Here is a 22,964-nt window from a genome sequence, read left to right as displayed (position 1 = left end):
AATTAGAAGAGCAGAGGACCAAGTTAGATGACAATAGTCAATTTCAAGTGGTAAGCCACAGTCCCTCTTTTGATTTATACAAATTGTGCGATAATATTAAGAATAATCCAGATTTGTTAGGGTTCACACATGTTTAGTTTGACAAACTTGGAAAGGTATAAATGAATAAGGTTGAGGAATTTGTGTACAAGATGATGGCCATATTTATGACCACACCTATTGAGCTTTCCAACTATTTACCCAATAGTCTATATGGTAGAGTTGAGAAAAAGTGGCAATACAATTTAACTACTGAAAGGAATATTAGGGAGACCACTCTAGTCAGAGTAATGTGAGACTTGGACAAGTCATCTATGACTAAGGCCATTAAAAATACAAGGGGAATTTTTCTCCCAATTACAGATCCTTTAATATTTTATGGAATAATATTGACAATGTTGTTAAGCACAAGACTTGTATATGGAAAGTTATCTATGGGCTGACAAATGAAAAGGCAATTGAGCAAGCATTTGAGGAGGTAGGTGAGGAGAAATATGATCAATAGGTAGTTAATATTACCAAGGATGGATATGTCAAGGATGGATATGAAGGAGGCACTAAAAAAGAAGTAGATACAGAGGCTACAGTTGAAGAAAAGTAGAAGAAAGATCACAATGTACCTGATATACATATGTCAAGTGCCAAACCTCCTCATGTGTACCAAGGAAGTCAACAAGAAACTATCAAGATAAAGGATGTTTCTGATAACATAGTGAAGAACATCAATCATTTAATAGAGGATGATTTGAAGAGGATACTACAATATTCAAATTTAGCTATTAAACTATGCAATAATCCTATATTAATTAGTACACATGAAATTAACAAGGTATTAGTAGGGAAGAAATAGAACACTGACACATATAGTGTACCCCTTTCATCTATAGAGACAAAAGGTCTAGATGAACAATAGGGTGTCACCACTAACACTTAGGTTTCGATGCCTATTGTAGTATACCAAAGAAAGGACACAATGACATCACATATTAGCACATTGGTGCCAAATGCTTTAGTGCAAGTAGTTTTAACAATCGAGAAAGATGGGACACAAGTCCATATAGGTCAAGAAGGAGCTCTTGCACCTAACTCATAGATACAAGGTGAACAAGAAGACAAAATGAAGAAGAAGAATGAAAGGACTAAAGAGGTAGTTTTGGCTACAAACTAGAGGAACAAATAGGAATTCAAATATATTGGTTACCCTACCAATCTCTACATCTCCTATTCCTATTCAAACTCTTTATAGGCCAAGTATAGATGCTACACCATTGCATTCATCAAGGCCAATTCCTAATACATCCAAGGTTGGAGAAGGCACATCTTATGAAGATGTCAACTTAGATGAGGTGATTGGAATTCCAAATTTTGATCTATCAATAATCACCATAGAACAAATGAGCATATTTTAGTAAGCTCTAGCAAGGAAAAAGAATCAATAGTTACTCAGAAGGGATAACAAGAAAAGTCAAGTGTTATATGACATTAAAGACATATTTCTAGATGCATTCAAACTCCTAGAACCTAATAAGGATACACCTATTATTGAGCAACTCATGAATTTAGTGGATAACATTAGTGATGCAAACTTGGACACAAACACCAAACTTTTAGAATGGTCTGAGAAAAGATTTCTAACAAAAGTTGATGAGAATATATCTAGTGCCATTACACTAAGACAAGTTGACTTAGCAACCAACATGGAAGATGTAAAAAAGGTGTTAGAGAACATATTTTCTCTATATACAAAGCTTTGTGATGTGAAATTTTCCACACAAGAAGCACATAGGGTTATTGATCAGCAACAAAGTGATTTAAAACTAATAGGTCATATTCTCTAGTTATCTCCTAGTTATAGTCAAACTCATTTTTAAAGGTTATTATATATTCAAGGTTAGCTAGCTATATTACAAGCATAAGATGAAAATACGATGGCTACCTTAATAAATATTAAATCCATGTTGACTCCATGCATGGAGGTGTTGTACAATGAACTATCCTTTTTAGAAATAATGATGATGAAAGATCCCAATCTTTCTAGTCATCAAGGCCTAATGGACCTTGCTGCCAAGCTAGATGTTCAAATCTTATCTCTAGAGGTAGCATGCAACAATTAGAATGTGATACTTAAGATTATAGTGGAGGTCCATCAAAAATTTTTTGCAAACACATTGTCTATGTCCCACCCATGAAATAAGTGTTAATAAAGAGGAAATATTAGAAGGGATATTGAAGAAAATGTTAGTTTACTCAAGAAGGGAGTAACTGTAGAAATAAATTAAGCCAATTGTTAAAGTAAATTTACTCGAAAAGAGTATTAGAATTAGATACAATGCAAAACAATCAACCCACGGGGAGTTACAAAATTTTGAGGTCTCATTGGTAAGTCATTTCACAAAATTCTAAACATTTTGAAATTTTCTATGTCAAGCGAGTAAATAATATAGATTGTTTGAGTTATTCTCAACTTAAGGATATGTATGCATGAAAAATTATTTTTTCCACTCATGTCAAAGGGGGAGATTTTTAATCTCAGATTGGTTTTGAGATATCTATTGAGTAGTCAAGCTTTGGCTGCTAAACTTTATTGGCGATGGTGCTCTGGACAACATCAACTTTGGGCTCGTATTATCACTCATAAATATTTTCATGGTGCTGATCCTTGCTCTATTTCTACACTTCCTCTTGAAGGTCATGGCTCAATGGTTTGGCATACTTTGAAGACAGGTGCGATGTTGGTGAAGAGGGGTCTGTTCTGGATATGTAAAGGAGGTTCTCAGGCTTTTTTTTGGTCTGATGCTTGGGATGGATTCCCTTCCATTTTATCCATATACCCTCATCTTCAGCCTCTTTGTGACTCTTTTCTTGCCGCTGGATGGGATAAAGTGGCTCATTACAAGACTCCTTATCAATTGGGACCTATTGTTGGTTATAGATGGAAGCATTCTTCTGATTGGCCTCCTGGAGGTACAAACATGGATCGTCAGGAGCTTTCTCAAATTTTGGCCTCTAGAGAGTGTTCTTCTGTGCTTGGTCCAGATGTTTTGGCTTGGGGCGGTACCTTGTCTGGTAAATATCATGTCTCTGCTGGGTATGAGGAGATAACTAGACAATTATTTGGGGATGCTGAGGTCCCTTGGTGGAAGCAAGTTTGGAATAAAGTTTCTTGGTCCAAGTGCAATTTTTTCATGTGGCTAGTGGCTCACAACCGTTGTCTTACCTGGGATAATCTTTGTAAATGTGGATTTAAAGGCCCCTCTTACTGTGTTTTGTGTGGTAATGGAGAGGAGTCTATCTCCCATTTGTTCTTCCATTGCTCCTATTCTACTCAGATATGGCACCTTTGGTGGAGCACTTGGGGTTGCTCTTGTCGGCATGCTTCCTCTTTGCCTGAGTTCTGGGCCTGCTTGGGTAGTGCTCCCTCCAAGTCTTCTTCTCTCCATGCTGCTTGGATTGTTGGCCCATCTTTCATGCTTTGGCATATCTGGTTGGAGAGGAATCATCACATATTACAAGATGTTTGGCTTGATGTTTTTCATCTTTGGTGGAAAATATCACATTCTCTTCAGGAAACTATTCTTGTGAAGTGTGAGCTTGATGGGGGTATGGATCTGGTTGATCTTGCTATCTGTAATTGCCTCAATTTTCATCTGCAGGATGGGGTTGCAGCTCATAGGTTTCCTTCTATGTCCAGGTAGCTTCACCATCAGAGGAAGGATTGGGTTAACCAGGATGGGCACTGGACTCCACCTCCCTGTGGAGTTCTAAAAATTAACACTAATGGTTCTTCCCGTGAGAATCCTCGTCCGGCTGGTATTGGCGGAGTGGCTCATTCTAGTTCTGGGGATGTTAAATTTTTTTTCTTAGTTCATAAGGGTGATTATACTAACAATCTCATGGAAGCTCCGGCTATTTTATATGTTGTGGAACAGTGTTGCTTGCGGGGATGGAGTAAGATTATTTGTGAGTCTGATTCCCAGGTGGTGGTGAACATGCTTTCTTCGCAAGAGCTTGAGGATGTTAGTTGGCAGCTAGCCACTATTGTTAAGTAGATTCTTTTCTTCTCTTCCTCTTTTCAGTTCATTAGGTTCACGTATATTCCTCATGAATGGAATAGAACTGCTGATTGTTTAGCCAAATGGGCTTCTAGTCATGATTCGGGTTGGAATATTAGGGATAGGAGGCAACTGTCCTTTGAGATGGTGCAAGAATTTGATGATCTTGTTGCTCAGGATTGAGCTCCTTGTTGAGCTCTCCTTGTTGTATTTCTTTCTATCTTAATAAATTTTTACCCCTCTTTTTGTGATAAAAAAAAAACTAGTGTATACTGAGCATAAGTTTTCATAGTGCAAGCTGAGTGAAATATGTAGTATGTTCCAAGCAAATAGTTAGTGCCGAGTCACTCTAGGGATGAGTGAGTTAGCATATTCTGAGTGATTCAAATATTGAGTGAATAGAGGATGTCAAGTCATTTAGAAGATGAGTTACAATATTGAAGATATAGTGGATGTCAAGCATCAGAGGCTTTAAGTGCCAAGTAAATAGCTAAAGACATAGTTGTTTGTAATGGTGCAAACTCCTATGTAAACCATTTTTTAGCTGACTTAAGGATTATTTTTTTATTCTAAATGATAAGAATGAATCTATATTGGGAATCCCTATGTAGTACATAGAACCAATGAGATTAAGGGATGTTCTAAGAAGAAAAATGGGTGAATCATAATCATTAATTCCTACCTAACCCTAACTTTCCTAGGTCTTCTTAAGGAAGGTAAACCCTAAAACATTGTATAAGAAAAGAGATAAAATTGCATGCATAGACAAAACATTCATGGTGACTAAGGAGTTCTAATTGAGATATGAATTATAGAATAAGTTAGAAAGAAAAAAGGAAATAAGAGAGGAAAAAAGTGATACATGTGATCAAAGAGGGTCAAGCAGACATCAAGAAAGAGGTGCTTTGATATCTAGGAGAGAGGTGCTAACCAGAGGATCAAGATTGAGACATTCTAATAGGTGAATTAATAAAATTTATTAACCAAGTAGTCCTGGAAGGCTTTTGGAAATCCTTTAACAGTTTGCTTACTTCATTGTAATTTGAATTCCTTTAACTAGACACACTTCTAATATGGTGTTGAAATCCTTTTATAGGGTAAGATCTAACAATCTTTGTAAGCCTTTACTTAGGTAGGCCTTTCATAGGGTAGATCGTGGTTTATGATCAAACATTGTACAACCTTTATTGATACACTTTACAACCATTGTAATAAATATGTGTGGGTGTCATCCCCACCCTAGTTTTGCCTTCTCATTGGAGGGTTTTTGGGTAACCAAATATCTTGTGTCATATATGTGTTGAATGTTTATTGTTTTCAAGCTATGGATGAACATGCTTAGTTTGGTCTTCTACTTTAGATGCAAATTATGAGATGGATGTGTGGTGAATACTTTAAGTGCTATTTATTTTTGAAGTTTGATTCACAAACCCCACCCCACCCACATAGAGTTTACATTCCCTATTGTATTTCCAACAAGTATACCAAAGTGGGACAACTTTTCAAGATGATCATGTTGAAGATATAAAGTGAGTAAACCTAATGTTTAAGATATAGAGAAAGTGAACCTAATGTTGAAGTTTATTACAAAGAACTTGAATTAAGTTAGAGAGGGGAATTTTTATTTTTCTCAGTGTTTACAATTGACTATCTTATGGACACATTTTTTTATAATGTACAATCTTATGTTTATATGTTTCCTTCAATGATAAATGGTGAGATTGTTAGTCATGAATCATAATTCTATTATTGTATGCAAAAGAGTCATGTTATTTATTATCTTATCATTTATGTCAATCCTTAGTTGGTTAGAAATTATGCTAATTCAATAGAGTGCCATATCATCTAATTGATGAAGAATATTTGATTGATGAAGAGGGTTGAAAGATAATAAGTCCACTAAGCGTGGGCATGAATCAGTTATACTCTTAAAAAAACTCTTATTAATATCTATTAATTATAAAATATGTAAATAGTAGAGGTAGCAACCATAAAAAGCTAACCATACATAATGAGACCAAATATGTTAACTAGGGAAATTGTTGATCAAAGGGAAAAACTAAGTAGGGATGTTACCCACACAATTATGTACTAATATAAAAGTTCCTTGTGAATAGGATAGACCCTATTAGGAGTCAATAAAATACAAATACCACATATGAGCACATGCTAGAATACTTTGAATCATTGTTCATAGATCCAACCTTGGTACAACTTTTTCTAACCCTATTAGGAATTGAAAGGAGGACAACTATCCAAATATATTGGCTACTATTATTCCCAAATAATACAAGTATTTAACAAAAAATATTTGACCAGGAAATGTTCTCACTAAATATAGTTCCTTTTAATCTTATTGTGCCTCGGTTACACTAAACTCTACTCTAATCTTCATTAGTTTCCATATTAGGCTTTCACAATGCATATTACAAAGATATGACCACATATCATGCTTTACATCCAAGAAAGATATCTTTCCTTTATACAAAGTTCTAAAAAATGTTATTGAGTTAGCCTTGAGGATTTCCTAATTTACAATTATAATATAAGACCATCTAAAGATATTGCACAATATGACATTATAATTTTATATCTTTTCAAGATTGCAAGAGAACTATGGATTCACGGTCTTCATAACATTCCACTTGGTTATCTTCAAATTATGCCTTCTTAACCATGGAATCTTGTACATATCTTCTAAATATTTCTTACTTTTCTCAAGCTAGTTCCATCCTTGTGACGAGATAGAATTAAAACAATAGCACCTTTTTTCTATAAATGTTATCTGAAAGTTCCCTTCACTAAAATCCTCATAACAATGTCAAGTCTTCATATTTCTATGTATGTTCTCTTATTTGTAGCATCTAGATGTACTATAAAATAAACTCAAGTACACATTAGCTAATCTTCAATGCTCAAACCATGCCAAAGGATTCTTTTTCTATAACTTTGTTACTCCTCACAAAATAACTAGTATATTGACAACAATGATAAGCACTATCAGGAATGAAAGATATAACCATTCAATCATATCTCCAAAACTACTAATAAACTCTTGTCTAGGAATATCACCATCATTCATGCTAAGAATCTTCTAATTTCCCATTGATGAAAAAATATCTTTAAAGTTGCACGAATACCAAATATACTTCTTTCTTATCTACTTTATTACACCCATTCATGCTACTCATGAATGTCATAACCATATAGTAGAAAACATACATAAGGAAGGTTTTAATCTCCACCATACATAACCATGTATCTTTCTTACACACATCTCTCTCACAAAAGATGTATCAAGTATAGTTGTTTTCATGTATATATCTCTCCCCCATTCACATCAATGATAAAGGTGTCATTATGTCAATTCTCAAAGTTTAACCATTTCCTAAACAATTTTATCAAGCTTAAGTGAATAAGGACACTATTTAAATAACACTCACTGATAGGAGAAACGTTAAGAATATAGTGTAAATATGAATAGTGTTCTACTATTAGCTAGACTAATATAATATTTGCATCAAGTAGTCAAAAGTAGGTTGGGGTATAACACCAAGCATACCTCTAAAATAATTAAATGTGTCCCTACCCCAAGGTTTTGTAAATATATATGTCATCTACTCCTTTGTGCTAGTTCATATTCCAATCTAGTTTCTTTATATGCAACTTTCTCTCTAAAAAAGTGATACTTAATAGATCTATGATTTTTATTTGAATGTAATACTAGATTATTTGACATACTTATAGTATGTGTATTACCACAACGTATGATAAAAAAGAGAAATTAATTCTATCCAATGTTTTTCAGCATCTTCTTCCAAATAATCTCATTACAATCATTTTTTGCTTTTACATACTTTTCTTATGATTTACTTTGTGAACTAAAATCATGTTTCTTGATCAACTAGTAAACCATTCATCCTCCCAAAAATAATTTTCTAGCACTGGTGCTCTTTATATCATCTAAAATTATTATCTAATCAATATTAGTGTATACACATAAAGTGAAGTCATGTAATCCATCATATCGTAATCCATAATCAACTGTACCTTTCAAATATCTAAAAATTCATTTCACTACTCCATTGTATGTTTCTTTTGGATCTACCTAAAATCTATCAACAATCCAAACTAAATTACCTATATTAGGTCTAGTGTGTGTCAAATAATACAATCTGCCAATCATATATCTATACTTGTTCTATTCATTAATATGATATTCATCATTGCTAGACAATTTATATCCAACTTTACCATGGATGCTCCAAATGGTTTAAAACTTTCTAATACAAACATTTTCAACAATTATTTGAAATACTTAGTTTGTGATATAAAAAATTCCATCTTTATTTCTATAAAATCTATAATCCCAAGAAATATTTTATGTATCCAATCATACACTTCTAAAATTCCTTCTTCATTTCTTCTACAAATATCCTACTTTCTTTATCATTACATCCAAAATAATTTCATCCACAAATACTTTAACAAGCAGTAAGCCATTTCTATTATTTATCAGTACAAGTTACTATTCCCATTACCGTTCAAAAATCCCAAACTAGTTAAATGTTTATCCAATCTTGCATACTAGGATCTAGGTGCTTTCTTTAATGTGTACAGTGCCTTTTTAATTTGCAAACTTTATACTCTTTATTTTTCAAGTTAAAACCATCAGTATATTCATCGTATACCACTTCCTATGTTTTCTATTTAAAAAATCTCATTTCACACCCATTTGATCAGCTTCAAAGTTCTCATATGTTACATATACCAAAAAAATATCACTACCTCTAGTATAGCAACAAGTGTAAAAGATTCTTCAAAATCAATTCCTTCTTTTTGTGAATATCTTTTACATACCAAAATTTCTTTGCTTGTCATTACTTCACCTTGTTCATTCATCTTGTTTCTTAATATACATTTTTTTTCTATTAATATTCTTATCATTGAGTCTAGGAGTCAATTCCCAAGTCTCATTCTTTTCAATTTGATCAAATTACCCTTTCATAACTTTTATGCAATAATCATCTTCAAAATCTTCATCAATATTCTTAGGTTCAACTTCGTAAATTGAAAACTAGTTCTTCATGTACCTTGTTCCTTGTCATAACTTAGTTGTCCTTAGTACATAGAATGATCTAGTTAGCAAGATGATTCTTTGAAAAAAAATTGTTAGGTGTTGCTTTTTCAATTTTGACTTCTTGTCTAGGATCTAATTAAGGTTCCTCTTTATGTTGTTATGTTTGCAATTTTGTTTGCAAGTTAGTGTTAGTTCATAAAATAATTATTGCACAACATGTTTCTTGTTAGTTTTTTTTTATAAGTTTTATCATCATAATTATAATCAAGTATCACAGTAGCACTCTCAAGAATAATCTTTGATCTTTTATTCAAACATGTATATGCTTTTTTTTTCAATGAATATTTAAGAAAATTTCCTTCATCACTTATAGAGTCAAACATTTCAATATCTTTATCCCTATTAATATATCATTTACATATGAAGATTCTAAACTATTTTACAGTAGGTGCATGTCTAAACCAATGTTCACAATGGGTATGACCAGTGCCTTATCTTGTATGCACTTTATTCATAGTATATACTTTTGCATTCTTCTCTTATCATGAAAATATATGTTATGCATAATTTTCTAACATCATATTTCTCACTATTTCTATCACATATTTGTTTCTCCTTTCTACTATCTCATTTTTTTTGGAATTTTAGTGGTTGAAATTTTCCTATTTATACCATTACCTTCACAAACATTGTCAAAATAATTTGAATAAATTATCCTAATCTATAAAATCTCAAGTATTTAATACTCAAACTAGATTCATTCTCAACTCTAGTCTTAAATGTCTTCAATTTCTCAAAAGATTCATTTTTTTCCTTTATAAAATGAAATTAACATCATTCTATGGAAATAATCAATAAGAAACATAAAATACCTCTCACCATAAAATTCTCTCATCTTTGTAGGATCATTCAAATTTGTATTCGCAATCTCCAACTTCATTGTAGTAAAACTTATTTTTGGAAAATAACTTTTCTCCTAGTTTGATAGCACACATACTTTGCACATCATGTTAGTAGATTCCACACTCTTAGACAATTCTTTAACTTCAAATTTAGTTCTAACCTTGAAAACATTATAAATGTTGATATGAAAAAATCTCTTATGTATAGTCAACTTTCATCCATGTCGATAGCTAAACATGTAATTCAATAGTATTCAACTAAAAATACATTACATCTTTTTCTTGTACTAGTATATATTAATGTGTCATTCTTATCCTTTATAAGACAGGTCTTCTCTATGAACTTTAACTAATATCCCTTATCAACAATGTTTCCAAAACACAAAATTTTATGTTTCAAACCATCCACAAACTAAACATCTTTAGTTTCTTTCTTTTCATCACATGTAATACATGCTTTTCATTTTTTATAACAATATACATTATTTCCAACCCTAACTATCCGACCATCATAACTATTGAATTCAAAAAAATTGTTCGTATGTCCTGTCATATTGATGGGGACACCACCCAAGCACAGAGTGGACACAACAGGAAAGGGAAAATTTTATTAATTGTGAAAATATGCTAGTACATTCAGTAGAAAGAAAATAGACTTTGAAACATGCCCTAAGGGCTTACAATAGCATAAATCTAGAGATAATTTCTTCTCCCAGTACCTCCTCTCATACTCCACTTCGAACTGCCTTTTATAATGCCAAAAATGTTCTTAAATAGACCTCGGAGCATTAAGAATTAGGAATACATTCTAGAAAGTGCTAGTAGGCATCCATTGACCAAATAGAAGGCTCTAGAAGTTGCATTAGAAGTCAGCACAAAATTAGAAGAATCCAGAAAGGGTAACCAAACTTTTGAGAGGCATAACTTTTGAACCATACCTTCGATTGACGAACTGTTTACATTTTTGAAAAGCTCCCAAAGCACTCTATAGCCCTATGGACCAGCTTTTCTTGTCCCCCATTTTTTGGCCCTATTTGAGGTCATTTAATGCCCCTAACTTGACTTTGAAGCCTTTTGACCTGATTCCTTTTCTAGAATGCTCTAAATTACAATGACAATATTTCGACCAATTTAGACCTTCTAGTTCACCAAAATGATGGCTCAATTACATACTCCTATTTTTTTTGCATTTACATGTATCCTAAGGTGATTAAAAACTCTAACCCAAAACACTAATAGTAGAACTGTGAGAGTTGAAACCTTTATTTGACCCAAATGGGTATCTAGAAATGAAAACACATGAAATAGAAACTAAGTCTAAGTACATTTTTTTGGATGACATAGGATTGACCTTATACCTCTGGATGCTCCTACATCACATATGATGGGAAAAAACCACTATATATAATCCAATTAGACTTTTTTCTTCAACTTGTGATACTAATGCTCTTTCTTCTCTTATTTTTTTCTATTCTAGGGATCTCTCCTTTAATACCAACAAGTGCTATTTAATCATTGTCATCATGACTATCGTTCAAGAATTCTAACATTTTTAAAACCAAATTCAACATCCTCATTAAAATAAAATAAATCTTAAGGTACTCTTTATTTATAGAGCTTTATAGGCTTAAAATTATTTTCTCTTTTAGGACATTTAGATAAAAAATGACTAAATTATTTACATTCCTAGCAAACAAGAGTTTTTTTTACTTTTAGGTTCTTTCTTCATAAGAGGGGAAAATCCTAATTCAATCATCTTGTCTTCTTCTTTTGTTTGGCTACTACTAGTATAGTCTCAACATTTACTTATACTTATTATAAAAATAGGTATATCTCTTTGTACATTGACATATATTTCCACTCTTGAAAAATTCTTCAATTTTTTTCATCCACATTTTAGATGTCTATAATCTTGCAAGAAGAGTCTCTCTTGTAAATTTAGGTGTGCAAGGAATAACATTTTCAATCATCTAAGGTATCTATTTATAATAAGGTGTCTAGGTCTTTAATATTTTCCATATAACTTCATCTTCTAATAATAGTCCATAAATTTTATTCCTATGATAGTTTTAAAAAATATCATCTTCCAACATCTTAGGATCCTGAAATTAACATATTCAACCTTTTAATCATGCCTTTTTAGCATATTTTTTCACCCTCAATTTTATTTTTTAAAGAGTTTCAAATCTCATTAGCAAGTCTTAAGGTTTTAACCTCTCCATATTTGGTTTGAAGAAGAGTTCATAACAATGATTCTCTAGAAAACATATTCTATATGGATAGATTTATCTCTTTTTTCTCACATTCTTAAAGCTATCCTCTTCAATCAAAACTTTAGTCTCTCTAGAAACCAAACAATAATTCTAGACCCATGCATAGCAGGTGTGTCTTCATCTTTTCTTTCTAGTTGTCATAGTTAACTCTTTCAAAATTTTGACTATCTTTCCTAAAATAATCCATAGGTCTCTTTAGGATATTAAAATTTTCCTTCAAGGACTAGATGCTCTACTACCAATTGTTAAAAAGTAAATTCTACCAAGATAACTAAAGGGGGATGATTAATTTATACTCTCAAAAAAACTATAAATATTTTTATTAATTTTGAAACATGTAAATAATAGATGCAACAACCATAGAATGATAACCATACACAATAACACCAAATATTTTAACTAGTTAAAACCTTAGTTAGGGGGAAAATACCTAGTGTGTATGGTACCCACAAAATGACGTACTAATATAAAATTCCCTTGTGAAAGGATAAACCCTATTCAGATTCAATTAAATACAATTAGTACATAAGTTCCATTTACAAGACTTTGAATTTTTATAGAATATTCGAAACCTATTAGGAGTTGTGCCAAGTTTCTTAGTAGTTGAAAAGAGGAAAAATGAACACACTATCAAAATAGCCTTAGTACTATTCTAATTGAATTATACAAGTATGAAACAATTCGCCAAATATCAACTTGTCTCTCCAAACACAGATACTTGTAATCTCACCATTCTTTAAAATCACAACAAACTATTAGTTTTTCTTCACAAGCTTACATATTAGGCTTGCACGATTCATCTTGCAAAGATATGATCTCTTGTCATGCTCTACATCCAATGAAAACATGTTTCCTTTATACCAAGTCATAAAAAAATCTATTGAGTTAGTCTCAAAGATTTTCCAATTTATAATAATAATATAGGACCATCTTAAGATATTCAAATATACATTACATTATAATTCTACATATTTTCAATATTACAAGAAAACTATCAGCTCAGATCTTTCATAACTTTCCACTATATGATTTTTCAGTGTGTGTGTGTGTGTGTGTGTGTGTGTGTGTGTGTGTGTGTGTGTGTGTGTTTGTGTGTGTGTGTGAATATCATGGAAGTAAAATATTCAACACATATATGACATGAGATATTTGGTTAACTAGAAACCCTCTAAGGAAAAGGTAAAAGTAGGGTGGGGATGACACCCACAAATCTTCACTACTATAGTAAAAAAAAGTATCCAATGAAGGTCAAAATTTTTGATCATGAAACATGATCTACTCTGTTACAGGTTTTCCCTGTTAAAGGCTTACAAGATTGTTAGATCTTACCATGTTAAAGGATTTAAGCACCTTGCTAGAAGTGTGCTTGGTAAGAAGACTTTAACTTACAATGAAGTCAGGACCATGCTAAAGGATTTACAATAGCATGTTAAGGCTACTCTGTTAAGAGATTTAACTGATTCACCTATTAAAATGTCTTAGCAATGATCCTTTAGTTAGCACTCTATTGCTTGATGTCAGATCACCTCTATACAGATGTGTACTAGACCATTTCTAATTAGATGTATCTTTTTTGTCCTTTGATTCCTTTCCTCTATTCTCCTTTAACTCACTCTATAATGTAACTTAGTTCATAACATCTTAATCACTATGAATGCCTTGTTTTCACATGAAAACTCTCTTCAATTCTAATTTTTAGCATCAATAAAAAATTTAGTGTCTGTCTTCCTTAAGAAGACCTAGGTGAGTTAGGGTTAGGTATGAATCAATAGTTGTGATTCACCCATATTGCCCCTTAAACCTTTCCTTTTTCTTATTGGATGCATGTAATACATAGGGATTCACTTTTAATATTTTTCCTTATCAAAAATATCGTTAAAAAATCCTTAAGTTAGCCCAAAAGTGGTTTACATAGAAGTTTGTGTCATTGCAAACAACTATGTGGATACTGTGTAACTTAAAACTTGAAGTCCATCATGCTTGGCATCAACTACAACTTCAATTTTGTAACTTATCCTTTGAATGACTTAGGATCCCGCAATCAATCAACATCTAAATAGCTTGGCACATACCATCTGCTCAACACTTGACTGACTTGATACTTACTAGTTACTTGGCTCAAACTAAATATCTGTCGCTCAACATATACTATCTGACAACTTATGTTCACCATGTATTACTTGTTCAGTATGAACTAAGTAAATGGATTAAGTATATTTTCACTCATATGTAAAATCCAATCTAAGGATTAATAATCTCCCACTTTGACATGAGTGAAAAAATACTTGATCATGTATGAATAACCTTTAGCCTTTCAAGCATAACTTAGATAATATCCATATACATACAAAATTTCAAAAAAAATACTTCAAAATTTTGCAAAAGCTTATGACTAATCATTCATACCTCAAAAGTCAATAACTCGCACTGTATATGAGCAATGTTAGTATGCTAATAGAAACCAAATTTAAATAAAGCTTCTAAAAACTAAACTAAATTCATAAACTTCAAGATAGACTAAGATGAGCTCTCAATTGAGAATATGAGCCATTAATGGTCTCTCTCAATGAGAAGCTCTCTTGTTGAGTAGCTTTGTCTAAATAGATAGGATGTATGCTCAAGCTTTATGCTTCAAAAAGGGCTTCGAATGGAGTTGGAATTTGGGTGTGAGTGTATGGTTTTGATGTAAAATGGCTTCTCAAAATGGGATTATTACTTTACTTCATGGATTGTGTTATTTTGCAAAGGGGAAGGATCCAATTTATAGGCAAGAGGCTTGAGGGATTGAGGGCTAAGATGCAAGGATGGGAAAAAGCTCATGGAGGGCTTAGATTGCATGAGAGGAGAGCACATGGATTGTGCTTCCTTACAACCAATCAAGGAGTGACACATGTCACATGGTGAGAGGATGAAGGAAAGGGGAAGGATGAGTCAACAAAGGAGGCTCAAGGGATAAAATCTTCATAAAGACCCTTCATAAGTGCTTTGTAAGACGATTTATGACTTTGTGGGCTTTATAAAGTTTTGTGGTTGAAGATATTTGTGAGAGATACCATGAAATTCGAATTTGAGGGTTTAGGGGGGTTTTAAGCTTGCTTAGGGTTGTAAAAATGATTAGAGGAAGGGTTAGAGATGGCTTAGGACTAGGCAAGTGGATGGCAAGTGGATTTCAATTAATGAGGGTGGGTGAAGGAGGAGATATTTGTTAGCTTTGGCTTGAGTTAGCAAGTCTTAACTCATGTTTAGGGAATGTGACAAGGTTAGGAGGGGATTAGGATTAGGGTTAAAGACATCTTCTAGAAGAGTCTAGGCTTTGGATGAGGATGAAGACTTTCTAGAAGAGTCTAGAACTTCCTAGGATAAGATTTTATGAAATAAATAAAGTTTTATTTATTTCAAGGGTTTGGGTTGAGGAGATATTTATTAAAATATTTTTAATAAACATAAGGATTAATATTTAATCTTGATTAAATATTTTGAGTTGGGATTACGAGTAGGAAATGATGAGATTTTTCTTTAATCGAAATTAAAGAAGGATTAGAAGATTTTGGAAGAGGTTATTGGTCTTAAGGAAATTGGCCAACTTTTGGGCAAAAAATAAATTTTTTATTTATTTTAGGATTTTTGGTCAATTTATTAATTAAATAATTAATAAATAAGGAAATAATGTTTAAATAAGATTTAAACATTTTTGGGAGGGATTCCTTAATTAAATATTTTTAATTAAGATAAAGGGATTTAATGGCATAAAAATAAATTAATTAATTAATAAATGATGATGTCATTAGGACTTTGTCAGAAATTAAAAATACTTTATTTTCTAAAGGATTTTTAGGTGTCTACATTTTGCCTCTCTTTGATGTGATTCCGCAAGTGGCATGGCATCAAAGATAAGAAAATAAGATGCCCAAGGCTAGAGCAGAAGAGGAGAGAATGGACTGTGAGATGCCCCCTCAAGAAGGTGGTGGGGAAAGAAAGCGAGGCTCGACGACTTCTTGAAAAGTACAAGAATCCGAGATGAGAAAGAAGAGTCAGATTTTCTTAAGAGAAGAGGTTTGGTTAGCTCAAACTCTCACTACGGGAGAATGATAAAGGGAGAATCAGAGGCACAAGAGGAAGCAAGCTTAAGATCTCAGGGATTGCAGAGGATGAAGGAGCAGAGTGCTATAAAAAGGAATCTAGGATAGGGAAATGGATGAGGGGATTAAAAAGATGATGCAACAGGATTTCAAAGAGTCAGATTGGTGGAAGATGGGTTTCAGAGATCCCTAGGACTAGGATTGTGGATCTCGAAAGATGAGGCTTGGTGGATTGATTTGGATTAGTGGATCCCTAAGACTAGGATTGTGGATCCCTAAAGGTAAAGGTGAAGAGTGATTCAAAGAGATACTGATGCATAAGCTGGGGTAGGAGAGACGGATGCCGGATATGGATGGGGGATAATGGAGATGAAGGAAAACCATTGAAGCTTTTTGAGCAGGGGGGATACTTCAAAGAGAAGTACCACCATGTAGTTGAGCACTAGATTTGCTATAGGACTATTGGTTAATTGCCAAGGTTACCAAGAACATCAAGGCCTTTTCACCAACTGTCTAGAGGATTGACAAACTGACTCAAAACAAACATGCAAGGATTGCCCCAGTATCACACATGAATCTCAGGGGAAGCAGTGTGGAAACGAGACTGGGTAACCCACAAGCAAAAAAGAAAACAAGCAAAAGACATGATCAAGACCTTACGCTCTGATTGCCCCATTCATAGTATACCATAATATGGAAGATCATGGAAACCTTGAGGAGGGAACAAGGAGATTTCTTGGAAAAGATATTTCAAGACCCAACAGGGAAGAGTCCAAATCAAAAGAAAGCGAAAATCCATAAGAGAACCGTTCGCTAACGAGATGGGTAGGACGAGGTACTAAGGGACCAAGATCAGACATGAGGAAAGCTATATCCTACAAGGACCTATCGGAGAGCATCTAAGCTAGTGGATTTGGATGAGTGATGCATCTGGCAAGCTGAACTAAGAAAGATAACACTTTGGTGACAGGAAATCTAGCTAAAGGATGCATTGGAATAGCTAACCAAGATGTTCGATGGGTGCAAGATGCTGATCAAGGACGAACTGACACGAATGTTGGATAGATGCAATGGTACTAAGCTAAAGAGGATGTACAAGCTGACAGACCAAGATATTTACAAGTGAGCTAATCAAGATATGGTACAAGCTAACAGACCAAGATAGTTACAAGTAGGCAAAAGCTCAGGATGATAGGATAGCGGGATGGTTCAATGTTGTGCAAGATGCGAAAGCTAAGGGTGGGGTGATAGCAAAAGATATGGATTTAGCAGGATGCATCCAATGATGATGAGAGATTTTGTGACCAAGGATAGCTAGAGGAGCAGGATGAGATGGCTGGATAGGATGGTAGATAGCTAGGATTATGATGGATATAAAGAGATGACATTGGGTTTGCATGAGGATAGCCTAGAGCTAGATACCAATGACAAGGGAGGATGGACAAGACAAGATCTCCAAAAAATATAATGCCCCCAATCAGAAGATAACATGCGGAAGGAGGTCTTATGATGGATGTGATAGGATTGAAGCTAGGATGGAAAAAGCTAAAGGGGATAGGGAGATGGATGATAGCTAAGATGATTGGTTGAAGCTGCATAAGATTAGTGGATGGTGTGAGATCAAAGCTGGAGGATGGAGGATAGGTGGATAGATTGGAAGATGGAGGTGGATGTCAAGAGATGACAAAAAGCATGAGGGTGATAGGCTAAGCTGGGGATGGCAGGATTACGTATGACGCTTGTTTGCCAAGTTTTCATCATGGTACTTGTCCAAGGTGCTTGAATTGCCAAGTTTTCACCAGTGGATGCTTTATTTTTCTTTTCTTTTTTTGACTTTTTGACTTTGGACTTAGCTAGAATGATTTTGGCTTTCTTCAGTTATTTTGGCTTTTTTGGGATTTTTCACTGGCTTATGGAATGTTCAATTTTGTTGCTAGCTGTTGGTACACCAGATGTGTGATTTATGCAATAGATCGGATTAGATGGGATTGATGGTAGGATATGGAGGGATGAAAATGCTGGAAAGGAGCATGAGATGGGGATGCTTTCAAGAGAAACATTGGCACATGTTGGGATGGGTGTGAAAAGAGCATATGGGGGATAGATGGTAGATGCGGGCGTGATGGAGGATTTGTGGAAGCGTGCTTGGGGATATAGGCACCCAAGATGGAGTTAGGAGGTGTGGGACATGAGTCACTAGATGGGGGATTAGCAATGGTGGATGCCATTATGCATTGGGTTTCAACTTTTTTCTTGGGGATCCACATGGTTTTGGATTTTCTTTTCATAGGCTTTTGCATTGTTTTGCATTCTTTGATTGGATTTTTCCTTTTTGGAGTATGTCTTTTAGAATAGACATACGATTGCCTAGGATGTGCATTTTTAGCTTTATGCATTTTGAAGTTGGCATTTACATTGTTGTGGTTTACCAACACCTTTAGATGGTGAGCCTTTGGATACATATCCAAGACCATGAAATCCTAATTTTTTTGTGCAATAATAGGCTCTCTGATTCCTTGCTCTTGTGGTCCTAAACCTTGACCTTGATAATGCCATCGATTGAGCATTTGAATAAGCGGAGAAAACTTTTTGCTTGCAGAAAATGGTAGAAGTGATTTATTAGGTGTATTGCAATGGGGAGATACTACTCTTAATTCTTCTGCTGAGAGAGTGCCACCATGGATGAATGTAAGTGAACCAAGAGGTAGATTAGAGATGGTGGAATAGCTTGGATAGGTGGTAAGATGGAAGCATAGAGCAGGGGAGATGGAAGGATAGGATCTTGATGTAGCTGGTGGGATGACAAGATATCTTGTAGTGCAGGAGATATAGCTTGAGGTTTTGGAGATGGAGGAGATGGTGACTGCACTATGGATGGAAGACATGGTACGATGATATCTTCATTTATGCCTTGGGGGATGTCAACATGCTTTTGGGTAGGATCTTGATAGGATTAGTTTGGAGTGGATGGTGCGATAGGAGGTGAAGGGATGGATTCTTCAAAGGTAGTGGATGGATAGATGGGAGATTCAGTAGTGGAGATGGGTGAGTAGAAGATGGATGCATAAGGGTCATTACGAGAGATTTGGGAAATGCTTGGAGGCGATGTGGATAGGATTTGGAGGGATTTGATTGGTGGTGGGATTTTGATGCTTGTGGGAAGTGGAAGGATTTTAAGCAATTTGATGGATGGTATGGGGATGATAGCTATGGGAGATGGAGGTGATATTATAGATGGGGAAGCTTCATTACTAACTACTTCACATGGTTGGATTAGATGACATGGCTTATCGACTATTGGAGGTGACTTTTCTTGTATTTCCTCTAGGAGATTCCTTGGAGACTCGTGTGTCGAAGGTGGAGGTGGATTGACAGGAATAGCTAGTGTGATGGGGGTGGAAGATTGGAAGCTTGGTTGATGGGGTAATGGAGGGGAAGCTAGAATATCGGATGACATGACTAGATAGTTTGGAATAACTCTTGGATTTTGGGGGATGCTTGGGGGAATGTTTCTAAGGCTTTCAATATACCCGTCATAGTCAACAAGATTTTCATCATCATTGGAATAGGAGGTGGTGGAAGCACTGACAATGCGGCCAAACACATCATGATAGGATTGGTACTTTATGCTTTGATGATGAGTTTGATGGGGATGGGGTCTTGCATATGGATGAACACGAAAGCTCATGGTTGGATTTGGATTAAGCACAGATTTTGGATTGGCTGATGAAAGATTTCCTAGGGAGAGTCAAAGCTGTATGATAGACCTAAGGAGGATTGGCTAGAGATTTTTGGCTTTCTTGTGGGTGGAAGACTTCAAGGGTATGGTATCAAAAAGTGAGAGTTTTGCTTTCCTATGTGCAGGATTCATGGTGATTGTGTCAACTTAAGGATAGACTAGTGATCCTATGGCATGACACGAGATTGACCACTTGTGGATCCCAACCTTTAGCTCAAGGTGATGAGGGATACAAGTGACAAAGCTAGATTACCCTAGACAATGCTCTATCAAAGGGATAACCTTGGTGAGATTGGTTGATTGGTAGGATTGATTGGATAGCAAAATCTAGGAAAGTGACAACAACTCTTTAAAGGCTTGGGTGATTTTGGATTGGGTTGCTAGTTGGCTGGGGGGATGATTTGGATGGACTTTGGATTTGGGATTGTTCTAAGGCTAAGAACTAGATAGATTCGGTTGCATCGGGGGAGCTTGGATGATTTTTTGATAAGGCAATGACTACACTAAGTATGCCTTGAGTTGGGAGATTTCTACTTTTCTGGGATTTCAACCAAAATTGGCAAACATTCATTCAAAAGCTATGAACAAACAAGCAGAAAAAAGTATTGAGCAAGCACGTCAAACACACCAACATCTTAGGAAGCTTTCTACAAGTATGAAATTTGGTTTAGCTAGGGAGTCCTCGATATACCCAAGGTACGTGAGGCCCAAATCTGTAGATGAAACCAAAAAGATGTCACACAGCCGAGAGGAGCGGTAACCCACTTCTCCTCTTTCACTTCTCAAGGGTATAAATTTCCTTGAGGCTTAGCCTGAGTGACAAAATTTTGATCCCAAGAGAGGTGTCTTTGGATTCACCTCCTGATCTTTATACTCTGCTGGAACGCTGGAGTTGAGGTCGTCCCAAGGGGTGATGAAATCCCCAAGCAAGCCTCCTAAAAAGCTAAGACAAGATTTTGGATCCTAATCTTATGCACCCAAGATGGCCTCGAAAGACGACAAGGGGAGAGAAGACTTGGATGATCTTGGGCTAAAAAACACGCTTATTCTTTTACCAACTAACGCTTAAGTTTTCTGATCTAGACTTTGCAAGCACTCATGTTTAAGATACAATGTTTATTCCAACTTTAAAGTGTCAACAAAAATAAAATTGATCAAAGAATGCGAACAAGAAGAAGAGTAAGGGTCAACAAGAAGGTAAACCCGTGTGCCTGAAGGCCCTCCACGTCAAGTATCGATTGATTTTTCTTTAAGGCATTCAAGATTGAGTGTGAGTTTATTTTAAGCCCAAAACAAAGGTGTGTGAGATTCGATTTCAAGCGCGTGCCCGGAGGCCCTCCACGTCAAGATTTGTCCAATTTTTATGCCCAAATGAAGTGTGAGCGATATTAATGCGCATTCAAGGAATTTTCTAACTTAGAAAAACCACTAAAAACCCAAGTGAGTGGAGTTTGATTTGTGTGGAGCACTTAACACCCTCTTAGGTGGACCCATCCCCATAGATGGCACTGAGATTGCAACCAATGGTTAAATTGATGGGTGATTAAAGAGGGTGAGTCCAACGACAAACTCACTTAAATCATTTTTATTTATTTTTATAACTTAAAAGATTACAAAAATGTAGATTCTTTTTATGCTCCAAAAGATGATTATTTGATCTATGGCATTCAAGATTGGATTTGTTGTTTTAATCATGCATTCATAAAAAAATAAACTTTGATTTTAATCCATGGCACTCAAGAGTGATTTTAGCAACATGTATTCAAAGACAAGTGATTAAACATTCAAGTTTTTTCTTTTGAGCATTCAAGATTGAGATTTTGTGTGTTGTTTTAAGAACTTTGAAGTGCTTTGTTTTAACCTTAGATCATTCAAGATTGTTTTTGGACTCAAAAGTAAAAATGAATCTTTGGACTTTGCTTTTCATTCAAGATTTTGTGTTTTAGTTTGCATGTTTTAAGCCCAAAAATGATATTCCTAGATTGTTTTGATGCATGAAAAACCTAAGAAACGTTCAAGATTTTGCAACAAGACATTTGTTTGGAACAAATAACAAAACTTTTAGGACTCTTAGTTTCCATGAGATTTTTAAAAGAACTTTAAAATATTTTCAAATGAGGTTCATTTTATCCTTGATTGATGCTTTGAGTTTGATTTAGATTTTAGTGTGCACTTAGTGTTGATTTTGAACCTTTTGAAATGGAAACTTGAAGTTCTTTTTAAATTCCCAAAAATGAAGTGTTCCTAACTTTGCATGAATGCATCTAAAACATTGATGTTGGAAGGATGCAAATGATTAGATTGGTTTAGTTTTGACTTGTTAAAATATTTTTCCTTTTGTGCAAATTTTTAATTTTTTAATGGATTTAAGTATGATTTGGGGGTTAATTTTAAGCACTAAAAAGAAGTGTGTATGATTTTGCTTCCTTAAAAAAAAATGGCCAAGATCTCCCACAAGAAGAAGAAGAAGAAGTAGATGGAATAAGAAGAATATAGACAAGAAGAGGAAGAAGAATTCCAAGTGCTTTGTCCACCTATAAGCTTGAAAAATTTGCAAATACTATGAGATTGACTATGAGTTCCTTTGTTTTCTTCATGCTCATGTGGACCTACAAAACCAATTTATACAATCCTACCAATCACAAAAATAAGAAAAATTAGCCAAAATCAGCAAATGACATACAAAACTTGACTAAAAAATCTAATGAAGATGACCCATGCGAGGTCCCACCGAGTGTGCCAAAATGTATATGCGCAATGTTAGTATGCTAATAGAAACCAAATTTAAATAAAGCATCTA

The sequence above is a fragment of the Cupressus sempervirens genome, chromosome 4 (genome assembly GCF_028749045.1).
Source record: "Cupressus sempervirens isolate cs-2001-9-10 chromosome 4, ASM2874904v1, whole genome shotgun sequence".
Classification (NCBI taxonomy): Eukaryota; Viridiplantae; Streptophyta; class Pinopsida; order Cupressales; family Cupressaceae; genus Cupressus; species Cupressus sempervirens.
This window is presented reverse-complemented; position numbering follows the sequence as displayed.